The sequence below is a fragment of the Tamandua tetradactyla genome, chromosome 5 (genome assembly GCF_023851605.1).
Source record: "Tamandua tetradactyla isolate mTamTet1 chromosome 5, mTamTet1.pri, whole genome shotgun sequence".
Lineage (NCBI taxonomy): Eukaryota > Metazoa > Chordata > Mammalia > Pilosa > Myrmecophagidae > Tamandua > Tamandua tetradactyla.
In genome coordinates, this window is record NC_135331.1 from 189,131,868 (window position 1) to 189,153,979 (window position 22,112).

Consider the following 22,112-nt stretch of genomic DNA (forward strand, 5'->3'; position numbering starts at 1 on the left):
ACATATAGATAGGGATGACTTTCCCACTTATTCTCACTATATATAGTCACCTCCGCTCATTCAACCTCTACAATGAGGTAGTCCAGCTCATATAGAGTTGCCTGGTTTAAATATTTCAGTTAAAGACTGATTAAAAAATTAGTAGTACTAGTAATAGGATATAGTATCATAATAAAATGTCATAATATTATTCTGCACCTAGGGTGATCTTTTAATACACAAATCAGATCATGATTCTGCCTTGTACATGGATGTATAAGTATATATATAGCATATGTATAAATACACACATATATATGTATGTATATGTAAATGTCTATTATGCATGTTGCATACAAATAAAGATCAAAGATACTATGCTCTATATTCCTGGGCAGTCAGTTGTCTTTTAATATATGTCATTATTTGTCTGCTGTTAATGGATAGTAAAAAATGCTATACCCACTTTCTGTCACTACAAACAGTGTCTCCTAAAATATATTTCATATAGCTTTTCCTATGGTAGTTTTAGAGACTTTAGAATGAATCCCACTCAAGATTTTCTAATGCAAAAGAGATGATGTCAAATTTTAATAACACCTGTATATTTTAGAAAAATTGGCAAAAAATTTTGAAGCAAGTCATAAATCATAAGCAAAGTATTTGCAAATATTGTACCTGTGAATTTTTCCACAAATATTTTTCTTTTTACCCTCTTTCAATCTGACGGTAAATCAATGATATTTCATTTAGCTTCTTTAATTTGCTTTCCCTATTGTTGTGAGTGGACATGTTTTCAGGCAGGTAAATGAAATCCACATTTTCTCATTTATGAATTAACTGTATTGTTTGCCAAGTTGTCAAATTCAATAGATGAATAGGAAAAAAGCACCCATTGCCTGTGTATTTATAATTTACATTACCCTGACTGCTAATGAGGTTAATTTTCTTACTTTTATTGCTACTTTGCTCTCATCTTTCATGATTAGTCTGATCTTTCCAAATTCTACTGATTTTATCAAATTGTAATATCTCTCTATGTTATTTTTATTCAGTTTTTCCTCTGGTGCTAAATGTTTTATTTTTCCTCATGTCTTTCAATTTTCTTGTTACTTTATGCACGGGTAACTTTTGCCATATAATATACCAATTAGTTATAATCAATTATGTCCATTTATCTGTATCATATTTAAGTATCTGACCCAGGTTTAGATAATATCTTATACTTCAAAGTATACAGAAGCTCACTAAGTGGTACTCTACATATTTTTATTTTATATTTTACCATGTCATTTCAATATCTCTGGAATTTATATTAGTAAATTATTTGAGAAAATTGCTTATTGCATTTTTCCTGCCACATAGATTTTCAAATATGTCAGTAACATTTATTTTAAAAACTGCCTTTCATTCAATGAGTTGACGTGTCATGTCTGTGCTTTATATAAGTTTATGCTAAGTTTGGAGTCTATTTTGTTCAATTGATTATTTTACAGTAAAAAGTTTATTGATGTAAACATGTATGGAAAAAATGCACAAGTCATCAATATCCTGATTGTTGAAATTCACAAAATCACCTGCCTGCCATAGTAACCCCTGTTTCAGAAAACAGGTCAGCACTCCAGCCCCATCAGGTTCCCTTCTGACCACTCCTCTCCAGCTCGAGGAGGGGCCACTCTGAGCTCCTCCTCATGTATTAATGGAATCATGCAATATAATCTAACTTCTTTCTGGCTTCTTTGGTTCAATACACTGTAGTTTCACACATGTTGTCATATTGATTGTAGTTAGCAATAAAATATTTCATTGATTATTTACACTACAGTTTAACCATTGAACTGCTGATGGTCATTTAGGTTGTTTCCACTTTCTGTCTATTATGAATAGTACTGCCACACACAAAATTATGTTTCTCTTCTGGTGGGCAGAGGCAGGCATTTCGATTGGGTACATTCTGGTGGAATTGCTGAGTAATAATATTAGGAATGTGGCAGGTTTGAGTACATTCTGCCAAAGGGTATGCCAAAGTGTTTGCACCAACTTACACTCCCAAAAGTGGTTTTGGAAAATCCATTTACCTCACAAACACAAAACACTTGGTTTTTTTTTTTTTTTTTATCTTTTTTGTATCAGTCAATCTGATGTGTATATAGTGCAATCATAGTACAATTTTAATTTGCATTTCCTTGGTGATTAATGAATTTGATCAGAAGCCATTGGCTGCCCCCTTTTGAAGGGCTATTCAGTTTGGCCCAATTATTTTATTCTTTGTTAGGGATTCTTTACATATTCGTCATACAATTTCTTTGTTTGGTTATATCTATTGCAAATTTCTTCCCCAAATCAATAACTTCATGCTTTACCACCTTAAAAGATGAACAGACATTTTTAATTTTGCCATAATTCAAAATAAAAATTTATTTCCTTTACAGTTAGTGTTCTTCCATGTCTTTTTAAAAAATATAATTGGTCTTTGCAATTTCTGAATAAGGTGTGTCCAAATCAACAATTGATTCAAGAGTAGGCTTAGAGTCCCAGGGACTTGAGTCAAATGCATTTGAGTCTCAAATAGGTTACCAGAACCCCAGGTGATTTGCAGACTTGTGAGAAATAATTATTTATTTTTGTTTTTTTCCCCAGAAAATGAAGATCTTTTAATACTTCTAGTGTATTTTTATGATTCATCTTAAATAGATTTCATTAAATAACAGGGGTTCAGTATTCTTATAGGGGTGTCTGATCAGCATGGTTTATGGAAAAGATCATTATGCACTTCATTGATTTCTATCCCTCTTTATAGAAGTGCTTTCCTTCTTTTGAGGGGAGGGGTTTAAAATGCTCTTCATTTTTCTGGCTTCTTAATGTGTAGTTTCAGTTCACTGATATATGCCACTGTTTTTTAAACTATGAATGTTTAAAACTAAAATTTTCACTTTAAGTATTGCCTTTAGTGTATGTGATATTTTGATATATAATTTTCGTTTTATTCCACCCAAAATATTTACGAATTTCCATTGTGATTTCTTCCTTTCACCCAATATTATAAATGTGTGTTAATTCCAACAATAGGGAATTTTCAAGACATGTTCTTGTTACTGATCTTTTCATTTCGTTTTAACTAAGGGCAAATATCTGCATCATTTCAGCTTGTATAAGTGTATTGAGAGCTGTTGAATAGTTCAGCCTACCATCAGTCTTGTTGAATGTTCTATGGGCACTTGAGAAAAATGTGTTTTCTGCTACTGTGGGGTTTGACATTTCATGTATGTCAGATGAATGTGGTTGATAGTGTTATTCGCACCTTTAATGACTTATTGATTTTCTGTCTAGTCGTTCTTTTACTTAGAGAATAATGTTCAAATCTCCAACCAAAATTTTAAGTTTCTATAATTCTCCATTCAATTCTATCAATTTCTACTTCGTGTATTTAAATATATGTTTTAGGTGAATGCACATTTTGAGTTGCTACATTTTTTTTTAATTTTTAATGCAATTTTATTAAGATATATTCATACACCATACACACTATCAGAAATACACAATCACTGGTTCCTAGTACTATCACATAGTTGTGTAAACGTCTCCATGGCCAATTTGAAAACATTTTTGTTACTCCAGAAAAGAAATAAAAATAAAAAAGGAAACCCAATCCTCCCATACCTCTTATCTGCCCTATTATTGACCCATTATACTGGTGTGCTACATTTTTTACTGTTGGTTGAAAGAATATTAAATACTACTGTCTATAGTATAACTGGCAATAGGTACAGTATTTCCCATATAGCCCTCTATTATTAACTTCTTGTAATAGTGCTGTACATTTTTTTCTAGGTCATGAAAGAACTTTCTTGTATTTCTACCTTTAATCACAGACATTGTCCACAACAAGATTTGTGGTTTTCTACATTCCCATGTTTAATCTCCAACCTTCCTTCTGGTGACATACATGACTCTAAACTTGCCCTTTCCACCACATTCACACACCATTCAGCTCTGTTAGTTATTCTCACAATAACATTGAACATTGTGCACATATTAAAACACTGCTCCCCATTCTTTAGCCTCATTCCATATCCTGGTAACCTATGTTCTTTTTTTTATGTCCTTTGGTTTACATATCATAAATAGTTCATATCAGTGAAATAATACAGCATTTGTCCTTTGTGTCTGGCTTATTTCATTCAGCATAGTGCCCTCACGGTTCATCCATGTTGTCGCATGCTTTAGGACTTCATTGCTTCTTACTGCTGAATGATATTCCATTGTACGTATATACCACATTTTTTAATTCAAACATATGTTGATGGGCACTTGGGTTGTTCGCATCTTTTGGAAATTGTGAATATTTCTCTTATGAACAGCAATATGCAAATGTATGTTCCCATACCTCTTTTCAGATCCTCTGGGTATATCCTAAGTGGCAGGATTGCTAGGTTGTAAGACAACTGTATACTGAGCTTCCTGAGGAATCACCAAAACACCATTTTGGTTGTACCATTTTACATTCCCAGCAGCAATGACGATGTTCCAATTACTACTGTCCTCTCTAATACTTGTAGTTTCCTGTTTGTTTAGTAGCGGCCATTACGGAAGGAATGAAATATCTCATTGTGGCTTTGATTTGCATTTCCCTAACAGCCACTGAAGTAGAGCATCTTTTCATCTGTTTTTTAGCCATTTAGAAAAATATCTATTCCTGATCTCTTTTGCCCCTTTTTAAATTGTGTTGTTTGTCTTTTTATTGCTGAGCTGTAGGATTTCTTCATATATTCTGGATACCAGACCTTATCAAATATGTGGTTTTCCCCACATTTCACATTGTGGGAAACACTGGTCCATGATAAATTATTAGAAAAGAGGCAAGTATTTTGTGAGCATCTGCTGCGTACCAGGTGCTAATTCATGATCAAAATGTCTAAGATACAGGCCTTGCCCTCAGGGAGACTTGTCAGAATTGTGAGCTGAACATCCATGAAAAAAAATCAATATTATAACTAAACAGTGAAATAAACTTCTGTATAGCCAAAAAGAAAAAAAAATGTGGTTTTCAAATATTTCGTCCCATTGAGCTGGTTGCCTTTATACCCTTACAACAAATCCTTTGAAACACTGAAGTGCTCGATTTTGAGAAGTTCCCATTTCTCTCCTTTTTTTTTCATGTCTGGTGTGGTGGATGTAAAGTTTAAGAAACTACCACCTCTCACTAGAGCTTGAAGATATTTCCCTACATTTTCTTCTAGGAGTTTTATGGTACTGCTTCTTATATTTAGGTCTTTGATCCATTTGGAGTTAATTTTTGTATAGGGTGGCAGAGAGGGCTCTTTTTCATTCTTTGTTTCTGGCCATCCAGAAGTCCCAACAACACTTATTGAAAAGACTATTCTGTCCCACTTGGGTGGACTTGGGAGTCCCTGTAAAAATCAATTGAACAAAGATCTGAGGGTCTCTTTCCAAACTCTCAATTCAATTCCATTGATCAATATGTTTATCTTTACACCAGTATCCTACTGTTTTGACCACTGAAGCTTTATGATACGCTGTTAAGTCAGGAAGTATGATAGCTCCCACTTCATTCGTCTTCTTTTTTTTTTTAAGCCTTTAGCAGTTTAACTCCTTTCACCTGACTTGTTACTTTGTCTCTCAGACAAACTTAATTTCCCTTACCTGGGGTAGTGCTAGAGACTGAGAAGCCTTACAGTTGAATCTAGTGAGCTGTTAAGCAGTAGAGACATTACCAGCAATAGAGAATGTGTTCCTTTTTTCATATCCTCTCCAACACTTGGACTTTTCTATTTGTTTACTAGCAGCCATCCTAGTAGGTGTGAAATTATATTTCACTGTGGTTTTTATTTGCATTTCCCTAATAGCTGGTGATGTTGACCATCTTTGCAAGTGCTTTTTAGACATATATATTTTCTATTTGGAGAAATAGCTATTCAAGACTTTGGCCCATTCTTTAATTGGGCTGTTTAGGTGACAACCTAAAATTGTGGAATTACAAACCATACAAAACTCTAAAATCTTTCTACAATTAATTGTGCTGTGCTTTGAAATTTATTGCTTCTTTATATATATGTTATTTTTCACAAAAAAGAAAAGAAGTTGATTGTGATGATAAAAAAATATTTATTCCTTCCAGCTTCCTATATTCTGGAGCTGCTAGAAGGAAAAATCTGACAGGATGATACGGTAGCCAATGACAAAGCGTGGGATCTGCCCTGTAACTACTTGTTGAAGAGTGCTTTGAAAACTATTGATTTTTCCTTTCTTTGCTTTGTATATATGTTATATTATACAATTAAAAAAGTTAAAAAATTTATTGAGACCTGTTTGTGACCCAACATGTGGTCTATCCTCTTCAGCCATTGAGCGGAATTTATATCCTGCTGATTTGGGATGTATTTTTCTGTATATGTCTGCTAAGTGTAGGCCATTTATCAAACTATTCAATTCTCTGTTCCTTTACTGATGCTCTTTATAGAAGTTCTATCTGTTGCTATGAGTGGTACATTGAATTCTCCAATTCTTATTGTGAGCACCCTGAAAAGGTGCATAAATATTTATGATTGCTATTTCTTCTTGGTGGATTGCCTCTTTCATTAATATATACTGAGCATCTTTGTCTCCTAACAGATTTGCATCTAAAGTATATTAGTATACTACCCCAGCTTTTTTTTATTACTGTTTGCATGGAATATCTCTTCTAAACTTTCACTTTTAACCTATCTATGTTCTTGAGCCTAAAGCGAGACTTTTATATACAACCTTTAAATGTATGTCCTGGTTTGAAACTGTTATGCACCCTTAAAAAGCCATGTTCTTTTAATCCTAATTCAACCTTGTGGGGATGGGTCTATTGTAGGGTAGCACCTCTTAATTATACTCTTTCCATGGAAATGTGATCTATTCAATTATGGGTGTGACCCTTTGATTAGATTGTTTCCATAGAAGTGTGGCCATGCACATGGGCCCCCAATCTCATTATTCAGCTCTGGGAACCTCAGATTACAGCAGTCCTGAACCCGCACATGCACACAGCCCTCACATTTCCCAGCTCTGAGAAAGTGCTGACCTGTACAGTTGGGTCACATCTACCCCTGATCCATGAAGGCATAAGACCAACCTGCTGCCACAGCTCTATGCACAAAGACCCCATGTCTTAGAACAATGCACACCAGGGTTATACTCCCCCAGTCCGGTGCACCCACATAGCTACATCCTCCGTGACCACAGGGCACCCACATTCACAAGCATCAGGTAATATCCCCAACCTGTCCCTATATCTGCCTTGAAATAAATCACTGTACTAGGTGCTTCACAATGTACCCTGTTCCCTGCTGTACAACCAATCTGCAAACACAAGGCCTTAGACTGCTAAAAGACATCAACTCCCAAAGTAAATCAATCAAGATATTTACATGTCATGAACACAACAGAAGTACACTAAGCCTATCACAATGCAGACAGATAGAACCCTGCCTAATGACCAAATTAAAACACCAGAGGAGTCACAGACGTTGGAAAACTAATCAAAGATGTTCAAACAACTCTACTTAATAAAATAAACAGGATAGCAAATGATATAAAGAAGATCAAGAAGACAGAAGAAGAGCAGAAAGAGGAATTTGAAAGAATAAATAGAAAAATAGCAGAAATCACAGAGATTAAAGACTCTGTTGACCAAATAAAAAACATACTAGAGGCACAAAACACCAGATTTGAAGAGACAGAAGAAAGAATAAGTGATATAGAGGACAGGATGACTGACTTGGAAGACTCAAAACAACAAATGGCAAAAAAAAAAAGATGGAAAAATTTGAATTGGATCTCAGGGAAATGATAGATAAAACAAAGGACAAAAATATAAGAATCATTGGTGTCCAGGAAGGAGAAGAGAGAAGTAAAGGGCTAGGAAGAGCAGCTGAATACATAATGACAAAGAACTTCCCAACCTTCATAAAGGTCATAAATATACAAGTCAAAGAAGCCTTTATGAGGGTCATAAATATATAAGAGTCTCCAAACAATAAATCCAAATAGGCCTTCCCCAAGATACATACTAGTCAGTCTGTCAAATGTTGAAGAGAAGTAGAAAATCCTGAAAGCAGCAAGAGAAAAACAATCTACTACATACAGGGGAAACCAAATAAGACTGAGTTCAGACTACTCAACTAGCATCCTGGCGGTGAGAAGGCAGTGGTTTGATATATTCAAGACCCTGAAAGAGAAAAACTTCCAGCCAAGAATTCTTTACCGAGCCGAATTGTCCTTCAAAACTAAGGGAGAGATTAAAGTTTTCAAAGACAAAGAAGTCCTGAAAGAATTTGGCAACAAGAGACCAGTCCTACAAGAACACTAAAAGGAGTTCCTCCGGCTGAAAAAAAAAAAAAAAAACCACAGGAGAGGGAGGTCTGGAGGAGGGCACAGAATTGAAGAGTACCACTAACGGTAATTTAAGGAATACAAACAGTAAGAGGGAAAAGAATATATAGATCTGACAAATAAAATAAAAAAGATAAGATGGTGGAATCAGGAAATGCCTTTTTAGAAACAACTTTGAATGTTATTGGACTAAACTGACCAATTAAAAGATACAGATTGGCAGAATGGATTAAAAAACATAATCCAGCTATATGCTGTTTACAAGAGACTCATCTTAGACACAAGGATACAAATAGATTGAAAGTAAAAAGATGGAAAAAGATTTTCCACGCAAGTTGTAACCAAAAGAAAGCAGGAGTAGCTATACTAATATCAGACAAAAGACTTTAAATGTAAAGACATCGTAAGAGACAAAAAAGGACATTATATACCAATTAAAGGGTCAATTCACAAAGAAGATATAACATTCATAAATGTTTGTGTTTATGGTCCCAATCAAGGAGCTCCAAACATGAGACAGACATTAGCAAAACTGAAGGAAGCGACAGATGTTTCAACAATAATAGTAGGAGACTTCAATACACCACTCTCCTCTATAGATAGAACAACCAGACAGAAGATCAACAAGGAAACAGAGAACTTAAATAACTTGATAAATGAATTAGACCTAACAGACATATATAAGTCATTGCACCCCAAAGCACAAGTATATACATTCTTCTCTAGTGCTCATAGAACATTCTCCAGGATGCTGGCGCACAAAACAGGTCTTTTCAATTTAAAAACATTGAAATTATTCAAAGCACTTTCTCTGATTACAGTAGGATCAAGCTGGATCTCAATAACCACCAAAGAAAGAGAATATTCACAAATATATGGAGATTAAATAACACACATTTAAACACAACCAGTGGGTCAATGAAGAAATTGCTAGAGAAATCAGCAGTTATCTGGAGATGAATGGGGATGAGAATATAACTTTTCAGAATTTATGGGAGACAGCAAAGGCTGTGCTGAGAGGGAAATTTATTGCATAAATGCTTATATCAGAAAGCAAGACAGAGCAAAAATCAAGGACTTAACAGCACACCTGGAGACACTTGAGAAAGAACAGCAAACTAAACCCAAAGCAAATAGAAAAAGAGAAATAACAAAGATCAAAGCTGAGATAAATGATTGGGAGAACAAAGAGCAATAGAAAGAATCAATAAAACCAAAAGTTGATTCTTTGAAAAAAATCAATAAAATTGATGGCCACTAGCAAGACTTAGAAAGAAAAAAAGAGAGAGGATGCAAATAAACAGAATCAGAAATGAGAAGGGGTGCATTACCACACACCCTGGAGAAATAAAGGAAATCATATGAGGACACTATGGACAACTATATGCCAACAAACTAGGCAACTTAGATGAAATAGACAAATTCCCGGAGACTCACAAACAAACCACACTGTCTCAGGAAAAAATAGAAGATCCGAACAAGCCAATCACAAGTAAAGGGATTTAATCAGTCATCAAACCCAGACCAGATGGCTTTACAAGAGAATTTTATCAAACATTCCAAAAAGAAATAATACCAATCCTGCTCAAACTTTTCCAAAAAATTGAGGATAAAGGAACTCTAACTAACTAATTTTATGAATCTAATATCATTTAATACCAAGACCAGGTAAAGATGCTATAAAAAAGGAAAACTATAGGCCAATCTTCCTAATGAACACAAATGTCACAATTCTCAATAAAATATTTGCAAATCGAATCCAACAAAATGCCACAACCAAGTGGTGTTTATGCCAGAAATGCAAGGATGGATCAACACAAGAAAACCAATTACTGTAATACAGCATATTAACACATTGAAAGGGAAAAATCACATGATCATTTCCGATGATGCTGAAAAAGCATTCAACAAAATTCAGCATGCTTTTCTGATAAAAACACTCCAAGAGATAGGAATCAAAGGTAACTACTTCAATATGATAAAGGGAATATATGAAAAACCAAAGCCAGGATTGTACTCAATGGAGAGAGACTGAAACCTTTCCACCTGAGATCAGGTACAAGACAAGGGTGCCCACTGTCACCACTATTATTCAACAATGTGCTAGAAGTTCTAGCTAGAGCAATCAGGCAGGACAAAGAAATAAAAGACATCCGAATTGGAAAGGAAGAAGTAAAACTTTCATTTTTTGCAGATGATATGATACTATATGTGGAAGATCCTGAGAAATCTACAGCAAAGTACTTGAGCTAAAAAACAAATTCAGCAGGGTGACATGATATAAAATTAATGTGCAAAAATCAGTAACATTTCTACACACAAGCAATGAGCTAGCTGAAAAGTCAGTTAAGGAAAAATTCCATTCAAAATAGCAACTAAAGAAATCAAGTACTTAGGAATGAACTTAAGTACGGACGTAAAGGACTTATACATAGAAAACTACATAATATTGCTAAAAGAAATCAAAGGAGATCTAAATAGGTGGGAAGACATTCCCTGCTTATGGATAGGAAGGCTAAATATAGTTAAGATGTCAATTCTCTCCCAATTGATCTACAGATTCAACACAGTACCAATCAAAATTCCAACAACCTACTTTGAAGGTTTGGAAAAGCTAATTACCAAATTCATCTGGAAGGGAAAGAGACTCTGAATAGCTAAAAGCATCCTAAAAAAGAAGAACAAAGTGGGAGGATTAACACTGCCTGACTTTAAAACCTATTATGGGGGGGGGGGGGTGCAGTTTCACCTGCCATGCTGGAGACCCAGGTTTGATTCCCAGTGCCTGCCCATGCAAAATAAATAAATAAATAAATAAAAATGAAACTATTATAAAGTGTCCAAAACAGCATGGTACTGGCACAAAGATAGAAGCATTGACCAATGGAATCAAATCGAGAGTGTAGAAATAGACCAATAAATCTATGGTCAAATGATTTTTGGCAAGGCCCCCCCCCAGAACCTCTGAACTGGGACAAAATAGTCTTTTCAATAATGCGGCATGGAAAAAACTGGATATCAATGGCCAGAAGAATGAAAGAGGACCCCTACCTTAGACCCTACACAGAAATTAACTCAAAGTAGATGAAACACCTAAATATAAGAACTAGTACCTTAAAGCTTCTAGAAGAAAATGTAGCAAAACATCTTCAAGACCTAGTAATAGGAGGTAGCTTCCTAAACTTTACACCCAAAGCACAAGCAACAAAAGAAAAAAACAGATAAGTGGGAACTCCTCGAAATCAAATGCTTCTGCACCTCAAAAGACTGTCAAAAAGGTGAAAAGGCAGCCAACTCAATGGGAGAAAACATGTGGAAATCATATATCAGACAAAGGCTTGATTTCCTTTATATACAAAGAAATCATACAACTCAAAACAAAAGAATAAACAACTCAATTAGATATGGGTTGTTTATTGGCTAAACAATAAACAACATATGGCTAAAAATGTGACTAGGCATTTTTTGAAGAGCGAATACAGATGACTCAAAAGCACATGAAGAGAAGCTCATTTTTATTGGTTATAAAGGAAATGCAGATCAAGACTACAATGAGATACCACCTCACAACTGTAAGAATGGCTGCTATTAAACAAACAGGAAACTATAAATGTTGGAGAGGATGTGGAGAAACTGGGACACTTATGCACTGCTGGTGGGAATGTACAATGGTGCAGCCACTACGGAAAACTATTTGGCAGTTCCTTAGGAAACTAAATATCAAGTTTCCCTATGACCCAGCAATAGCACTACTTGGTATATACCCAGAAGAGCTGAAAGCAGCGACACAAACAGACATTTGCACACTGATGTCCATAGCAGAATTATTCACAATCACCAAAAGATGGAAACATACCAAATGCCCATCAACAGACGAGTGGATCAACAAAATGTGGTACATGCATACGATGGAATATCATGCAGCAGTAAGACAAAGTGATGTCCTGAAGCACATGACAGGATGGATGAGCCTTCAGGACATAATGCTGAGTGAAATTAGCCAGACACAAAAGGATAGATACTGTATGATTCCACTTTTATGACCAGCATAAAGGTATAATCAGAGGCTTATATTACAGAATATAGGGAACTAAGAAATACATAGAAACTAGACATGGATGAATGGTTAGCTAATAAGGGTGAACTCCAATGTTAGGGAATAGTTAAGAGTGAAGGTGATTCTCTAGTGGGTCTATAAGTAATATTACCATATTGAAGATGATGAACCCCTTATGAAAGGGGTTGCATAAGCCTACGTGTCCCGCTGATTAACACTAGAAATATAAATTAGTTCTTGTAAGAACTACTTCAAAGACATGATTCTTGTACAAGGAATGTTTAAACCCAGGTTACGTGGGGGAAACGGCTATTGCATGCTATGAGCATATTCAAAAGGAAACCATCAGCACTATCACAGCAACACCAGGAGTCAATAATGGGGGGTAGGACGAGAGTTAAGAGGAGGTTTAGATTTCCTGTTTGGCAAGGGTGGGTTTATTGGTTTTCCGTGTCTTGGGAACAATGAAATTAGCTAAAATTGAGAATGTTGATTGACTGCGGACCTTGAGCTCTCCACATAATGCCTGCTGACTGCAGATGGCTGACGGATGCACTGACGAAGAAGTAGACTGGCAAAGAATGGTGTGTACTTATGAACGAAGGTTGTGCTGCTACAAAAAGTAACAAAGTCGTGAGGCATGCAACGATGTGAATGAACATGTGGGACATTTGGTGAGACAAAATAAGCCAGAAGCAAAAGAACAAAAATGGTATGATCACATTTAGATAATGCTTATAAAAGAACAGGGGCCTAGATTGTAAGCTTTTAGAGCAGACACATTAAGTCCAGGGTGGTGATTGTTATTTCTGGATTTGAGAGGCTGTTTTATGTATATAACCTGATACTTGGAGGTAAGAACGAAACTGGACAGGTTATGAACCACACACACTCTTTGAGACCAATGGAAGAAAGGTTTATTTGGCCTGGAACTGAAATTTTCTGTAGTGCATAATCTAATTCAACCTGTCTGTATAGCTCAATTGAACAATTGAAACACAGGAGGCCTAGAACAAGAAAGGAGTCCTTTAATCTTGTACAGATTATTGTAATACCTGCATACATCCTAGAGTATATTAAGCAGATAATTAAAAGAATTGGTAAAGTCCCTTGAGGGATGGAATAAAGAATATGAAACTATTAAACCTCACCATCAGAAAATCCCCTGATACTGCATCATACTTTAGGGACACCCAAATCAACAGGCCATGCCCTCGATCATGAGGCTTTCTCTTGTGAAGCTTATGTAGGTAGCAGAGAAGCTTAAACTATCTATAGGCATACCTAAGAGTTACTTCTGGGGGACCTCTTTTGCTGCTTACATGTGGCCTCTCTCTCTCTCTAAGCCCAACTCTGCAAGTGAAATCATTGCCCTCTCCCCAACATGGGACATGATATCCAGGGGTAAAAGTCTCCCTGGCAACGTGGGAGAGGACTCCCAGGGATGAATCCAGACCTCACAGTGGGATCAATAACTCCAACCTGAACAAAAAGGGGGAAAGAAGTGCAACTAATAAAGTATCAGTGGCAGAGAGAATTTAGATAGAATCGAGAGGCTACTCCAGAGGTTGCTCTTAACACAAGCTTCAGTTAGACCTTGCTACCTAACATAACTCTCCAAACACCAACTAGGACCATTCCAGCCAATCCTAAAGAACACCTAGGGCAATATATAAGATTCCACAAGGGTTCCATGCACTAGAGTAACTTTCCAGAGACTTACAACCTCCAGATAGGTCTCTGGTCCAGATAAGTCCTGAAACCTAGCCCAGCCTCTCCAGAACATCAGATAATTTCATCTCCCTACCCCATATTAGTGACAGACCCTTCCAATATGAAAAATTTATAATTGCCATAGCCCAAACACCCCTAAAGAGAGGGATGGAAAGACCAAAGGTGATGGTGGAATTATACAGAGAAGATAGGATTTAACAAATGAGCATGAATGCTGAATCATTAAATTGATCATCTCTTTTAGCGTCCAGTATTTTAGAACTGGTGGAAATAAAAATCTAGAATTGTGGAATTGTAACCCATGTCAAAGTCTGAAATATGTTGTACAACTAATTGTAGTGCTGTGCTTTGAAATTTATAGCTTTTTTATATATATGTTATTTTTCACAAAAAAAAAGGAAAAACAGTAGACTGTGATGATAAAAAGTATTTAAGCCCTTTAGCCTCTTATATTCTGGAGCAGCTAGAAGGAGAAATATGAGAGGATCATATGATAGCCCATGACAAACTCTGGGATCTGTCTTGTTGAGGAGTGCTTTGAAAACTATTGCTTTTTTATTTCTTTGCTTTGTATATGTGCTATACTACACAATAAAAATTTTTTAACTATTTTATTGTATAGTATAACATATATAAAAGCAAAGAAATAAAAAAAAAAAAACTATAGTTTTCAAAGCACCCTTCAACAAGTAGTTACAGAACAGATCCCAGAGTTTGTCATGGGCTACCATACGATCCTCTCAGATTTTTTTCCTTCTAGCTGCTCCAGAATATAGGAGGCTAGAAGGCTTAAATATTTTTTTATCATCACAATCGACTTTTTTTCCCTTCTTTTTTTTTGTGAAAAAATAACATACATACAAAAAAGCAATAAATTTCAAAGCGCAGCACCACAATTAGTTATAGAACGTATTTCACAGTTTGGCAGAAGTTACAGTTCCACAATTTTGGGTTTTTACTTCTGGCAGCTCTAGAAGACTAAAGGAGATATCAATTTAATGATTCAGCATTCATATTCATATGTTAAATCCTATCTTTACTGTATAGCATGATCACACTTTTTAAAGAGTTCTGACAGCATCATGAACCAAAGAAGCTCCATTGCAGTATGTGCAGCCTCTCCCGGTAGAGACTGTGACGGTTAGTTCTCAAATGAATACTTCACCCTGGCACGGTTTTCCTCCTCCTTTCCTCTGTTTGGGTTCCCAGTATACTCTGTCTTTGAGTCTGTCAGGTCACTGTCTGCCATTTATGATGTAAATCAATCAGTTTTGCCTCTGGGGAGGATTTTGAATATTTCAGTTGAGTATTTATCAGTCCATATGTTTTTTTTTTTTTTGCTTGGGCAGGCACCGGGAACCAAATCTGGGTCTCCAGCCTGGCAGGCGAGACATCTGTCTGCTGAGCCACCGTGGCCCACTCAGTCCATATGTTTTCTGTTTACCCTGTCTGTTGATTTGTTTTTTAGCTTCAAAAATTGAGCTAAAGTCCACATTAAAAATTCAACATTTTAAAGTGTGAAATTCAGTATTTTCAGTGTTCAACATGTTGATTTTTGACTTGGACTTTTATTTTTGAAAGGAAGGAAGAATATTAAGCCACAATCCAGAGACCCAGCAAGTAGATATAGAAATTCTTTCATCTTTACCTGGTGAGTATTTTAGAAGAGAATTTGAAAATATAAACTCTTTATAGCCGCAGTGATTTTGAAACAGCTTTCAAGTAGCACAAGAAAATGCCCATTGTTCAATTTCCATAGTGAACGTCTAAATAAAATCATGTTTTACAGACAATATCAGCACATGCATGTGTGGCCCCCCATACACAGGTGATACAAAATAGACTTTCTTAAGTTTAATATGATTTCCAAATAACAGCATCAGCAATTCCTTTCCTAGGCTACACTGACAAATTGCTGAGGACTTCCCAGCTGGAGAAATACCCAACTTATCCTGTGAAACCATATTAATTTGTTTGAGTCCAATGCAAATGAAAACATTAGAGGGTAATGAAAGCACTTAACAGAGTGTCTCACATACCATAGTGATCAATTTTTGATGAATTCATAGGTCAATTTGATGATGTAAGATAAGGGATATTAGAAGGTTTCTTGAACTCAATAAACTTGCAACAGCATCCCATGAATATTAAATCTCCATTAGCAGAATCATCTTAAAAGATGGAAAGTCCCACTACCTTGAAAAGAGTGCACAATATATAATTAATTAAGAAATGCCAGATATAAAAAAGAACGCTTACAAAAGTTGAAGGATTGTGGTAACAAAAGATGAACACTATACTTAGAATTATTAAAAAATCAGTGTATTTCCTGTTCCCAATAGGCCAGTAAAATGTAACAATCCTCTGTTTAGCATCTCTTTAATGTGTCTTATGTCAGAACACCTTAGCCTGATAACACAAGTCCCTGTCTCAAACACCTCGCTGCTCTACACAGACTCTATGAGGAATTTGGCTTTCTCATCAGATTCTTTCAGGGAGCAAAATGCCTTGTCCAGAGGGCATGAATGTCCAGCCATCCCAGCTCTCTATCGTAAATTCGTAATCTGTTCCATGTTTATAAATGAACTCTTTTCAGACTTCGTTAATGTGGATGAGCTGTCTGAGTTGTGGTCACAGGACAATATTAACTTTGTGCATTTACAAAGCTAATTACCAGACCCTGGGAAAGGTGAGTTAAGTCAAGATGCCCTGCAAAAGGAGATGAGCAACTTCACCTCTATCATATTTCTTTTCATATACTTCCCTTTCCTTAAATTTTCCAATTATTTGAAGCATATTTATGGAGTGTTTAAGCATGCATGGAACAATCGATTCAACTGAAATAGACTCATCCCTGCTATCCTTCCTACTATTGCAGGAAGGTCCAAAAGTAGATACATGGAAGTGACCTGTATGATGAATGCTATCATAAGCTCAGGATGCGATGGCAACTCAGAGGAGAAACTTAGTAAGAAAGGAAAGCCAGGCAATATTTTCCATTTTAGAGCCACATAGTTTTGCAAGGACATCAGTCCTCACTCAAACACTACTCTTCCCCAGGCGAAAGCCCTGAAGACATTTCGAGTAGTAAGTGTGAGGTGAAAGTCATCAGGGGGATACAGAACAACCACCCATAAAGAAAAAAGTCCCATAGCCATATGCCTCTGAGCACCTATGTAATTTAAAACTCTGTTTTTAATTGTTTGAACACAGGTCTTAATTTCATTACATTCATAAGCAGGATAGTTTTGCTCTGTTAATATTAATTTAATTTTCTAGAAATACAGTAAAATGAAATTCAAAGGAAGATTGTTCTATTTTGTTAGGTGATGACTTATTTATTATGTTGGAAAAATGATACCACCAATGGGAAGAGCAGCCATGTTTCTTTTTTCCTCTTTTTTCTTTCCTGCCTGTAAAAGCATATATATATATCTGCATTTATAGCTGTCATATTTAGAAGATCTTACTGATAGGTGAAAATATCTCACTGGTTTTGTTACGCTTTATAGTGTAGTTGAACATTTACATGTTAAAACGTATTTGGTTTCTTTTTTTTATTATTTCATGTTTCAATTGGAGCACAGTGTCAATTTTTCAATTGTGTGTAGGTAGTTTATATGGTCTATGAATTTCACTTCATGATAATAAAGCAGGTGCGATAAAATATTTATTATTTAAAGAGACTTGTCTTTATTAATAAATGATGCTGGGAGAAATGGATATCTCATGAATCAAAGACCTAAATATACAATCCAGAACTATAAAGCTCCTAGAAGAAAATAGAGAGAAACATCTTCAAGATGTAGTGCTAGGTGGTAGTTTCTTAGACTTTACACCCAAGACACAAGCAACCAAAGCAAAAGTAAATGGATGGGAGCTCCTCAAAAATGAATACTTCTGTGCCTCGAAAGCCTTTGTCAACCGGACAAGGCAGTCCCCGCCGCCATCTGTCATCTCATCTCCAGCACCAGCAGCCTGTCGCCCCTGCCCCACCACCTGTCTCCTCCTTGGCGGACTCCACTTCCCAGCCCTGCAGCCTCTGTGCCCTGCTCTTGTCGCTGGCTTCTTTTCCCCATGGATCTGGTCAGAGTGGCATCCCCTGAGCCCAGCCCGCAGCGGCCTGAGGACCCAGCAACTGTCCATGGGCTACCCCTCAAAATACAATATCTTGTTCCTTGGTTGATGTAATGAGTGAACAGTTGGCTGAAGAATTACAATTAGAAGAAGAAGTTGCTGCTTTTCCTGAAGTTGCTGTTGCTGAAGGACCATTAATTATTGGAGAAAACATTGACACCTCCAGCGACTAATGCTGGCTCAGATGCTACGGGTGGAATTTGACAGAATGTGATGCACAGCTTAGGCGGGAAGAAAAAAAAAATCAATGGAGATAGCAAAGTTTCCATTTCTTTTGAGAATTTTCGAAAAGTGCATCGTTATGCTTCATAAGGTGATAGCTATGAAGATGAGATTATCTGGCAGGATACTCGTGACAATCCCTACATACCAGCAAAACTGGGTTCTACTCCAAAAAAGGATTTTATTGAAAAGGAAAAGACATTACCACCAAACATGATGAAGTTGTATGTGGGAGAAAGAATGCAGCAAGAATGGAAAATTTTACACCTAGGTTTCAGGTAGGAGATGAAATCGAAACGGACTTAAAACTATCAAACCATGTTTTCAATACTTTAAAACAATATACCTATTCAGAAGAACATCCAAGTGCCCACTTCCATGAGAAAAGGGGGCATTCTGCTGCAGAAAAGGCAATTGATCCTAAAACCTGTTTCCTTATGTATGAAATGATCAACTCTGGAATGTTGGAGACAATCACTGGCTGTACTAGTATGGGAAAGGAATCTGTTCTCTTTCACGCATGGAGGAAGCATGCAGGATGCAAAGGAAGATAGTAGTTATACCTACCATCAAGGTATTTACAACAACTCTTAATGAGTTTAAGAATTCTGTAAGTATATTTATGATGATTTCAGGCTTAAAGATCACTTCAGCAAATTAAATCCACATGAGATCATCCACATGTGGGCAGAAAAAGAAATGCACAATCTCACAAGAATTCAGAGAGCTGGAATTCCATACCCAGCAATCGTAATGCTCAAGAAACACATTTTAGTTATGTCTTTTATTGGCCATGATCAAGTCCCAGCACCAAAATTAAAAGAAGCAAAACTCAGTAGTGAAGAAATGAAAGAAGCCTACCATCAAACTCTTCATACAATGCAGCAGTTATATAATGAATGCACTCCTGTACATGCTGACCTCAGTGAGTATACCATGCTGGGGCAAGCTGGAAAGGCTTGGTTGATTGATGTCAGTCTGTCTATAGAACCAACCCATCCCCACAGCCTAGAGTTCTCATTTTGAGACTGTAGGAATGTCTCATGGTTTTTCCAGAAAGGAAGAGTAAAGGAAGCCCGTGGTGAAAGAGAACTCTTCAATGCTGTTTCAGGCTTAAACATCTCAGCAGGTAATGAAGTTGATTTCTTAGCTGAAATAGGAGCTCTGGAGAAAATGAATGAAGATCATGATCAGAAGGATGGAAGAAAGACTGCTTCTTTTTTGAAAGATGATGGAGGTCTGCCAGTCCTGTACAAACAACACCAGCCCCCACTGCCTTTAAATGTTCACACAGTGGAGCCTGTCAGCTGACAATGGCAATTGTAGTCATGAGTGACTTGAAATACCAGAAAAAGGAAACATGAAGACTGTACAATGGTGCTTCTGTGTTTGTATTTTCTCGAAACCCGTGTTCCAGATGTGTGGAATTTTTAGGTTGGCATCGAGAAAATAGAATGTTACTACCTCTCATCTCATGAACAGAATAATATAATTCTTTAATAGCTAAAGGTAATCTAACTAAATGGACCTGATTTTATATGACTTATGGACAAAAGTGCTTGATGAGAATTTTTTTAACTTGGGTAACATCTCCAAATGTGGAAAGAAGGGACAGAAGTGTTTAAGGGAGAGGGTTTTTATTATAAATTATTTGCTTTTTTCACTTCCCTGTTTTGTGATACACCTTTCCTCCAATATTTTGTTGGCCTAAAGTCAGCCCTTCTCAATTCTTTTTCCAGGCAAAAATTTCTTCTCTTTTAGTGGGTATTATAAGTGGAATTTGATTTCAGAATGGCTGACAGAAATAGAACTAAGCAATGTTGTATGATACATCATGAAAATGAACTGAATTCTGCTTTTTTTTCATACTTAAATCCAAGGAAAGACTTCATGGGCTTCTGAAAGACATAAATATGTAAGAAATTCTTAACTAGCCAAATCTTTTTTTATTTAACTTTCAACTTTTCTGCATTATGTTAAATGGGTTAGGATGTAACTCATGTTGTAGTGCTCTACATTTGTAATGAAAATGTAACTTTTCTGAAAGGATAAAATTTAAGACTTAACCATGTTTGATAAATCTTAATGAAATCAAAGAAACAAAGTTAAATTTACTTTCAACTCAGACTATATATCTATTGATTTTTTGAGAGAAATATGGCAAGCTAATAAAAATATTAAATAAGCAAATGAGGGAGTCTATATAAAGCAACTTGGGCACCAAATTAACCAACTAATTTGAACTCTTTGACCTCACTTTTAATAATTTCAGTACTGCCTGGACTCTACTTCTAAGAAAAAAGCGAGCACTGCACTTCTCCCACTAGCTTTGTTAGGACTAAAGCTCACTGACCACAATGTCATGACTCTTCCTATTACTGAAATCAGATTGGATCCACTAAAACCAAAACTTTCTGTCTGATAATGGGAAGTAAAAACCTAAACACCACTTAAATTTGAAAGCTTCTCCTGTAACATTTTAAAATGCCGAATATGTTCTTTCTAGAAAAAAATATTTATTTTTGTTTGTGTTGTAAGCTTTTAACTTCATTTCAGAGAAGTATGATTTGGGGTAGCTATTTATTACATTTCTGAATTGCTTACTACTCTGAAGCAAAGATTAGATAATTGGTGATTATTGGCTTTAGAGAAATTTCAGAGTACTATCTAATTTTTAAATTATTAACTATTTAAAGTTTTGCTTTGTTTTGTTTTCTAACATACTCTGTTTGACAGAGCAGCAACTCCTTGCTATGTAGCATTCTTTCAGTGTGCTATGAATGCTTTTCAAATAATTAAAAATTAAGATATCATTAAAAAAAGACTTTTTCAAAAGGGTAAAAAGGCAGGTGACTCAATGGGAGAAACTATTTGGAAACCACATATTCAGAATATATAAAGAAATCTACAACTCAACAATAAAAAGACAAACAACCCATTTTAAAAAGTTGCAAAAGACTTGAACAGGCATCTCACCAAAGAAGATATACAAATAGGAAACACACGACAAGATGCTCATCTTCACTTACCATTAGAGAAATGCAAATCAAAACCACAATGAGACAGCATCTCACACCTATTATAATGACTGTTATTACACAGACAAGAAACTACAAGTCTTGGAGAGGATGTGGAGAAATAAGAACATTTATTCATTGCTTGTGGGAATGTGAAATGGCACACCTGCTGTAGAAGATGGTTTAACAGTTTCTCAGGAAGCTAAGTATAGAGTTACCTTATGACCTGGCAAACCCACCACTCGGTATATACCCAGAAAATCTGAAAGCAGGGACACAGACATTTGCACACTGATGTTCATAACAGCATTATTCACAATTGCCAAAAGATGGAAACAACCCAAATGTCTGTCAACAGATGAGTGGATAAACACATTTTGGTATATACATTTGATAGACTACTATTCAGCAGTGAGAAAGAAGAAGACTTGGAGTACTTGAAAACAGACAAATCTTGAAGACATGTTGAGTGAAGTCAGACGAAAGGACAAATATCGTCTAACCTCACTAATATGAACTAATTATAATATGTAAACTCATAGACATAAAATCCAGAATATAGGTCACCAGGAGATAGAATGAGG

The 22,112-nt window shown here is 36.0% G+C and overlaps 1 pseudogene; it reads left to right on the forward strand.

The window, feature by feature from the left end:
* The first annotated feature begins 18,229 nt into the window (after nucleotides 1-18,229).
* Nucleotides 18,230-19,822, forward strand: LOC143683418 (serine/threonine-protein kinase RIO3 pseudogene; annotated as a pseudogene).
* The last annotated feature ends 2,290 nt before the right edge of the window (nucleotides 19,823-22,112 follow it).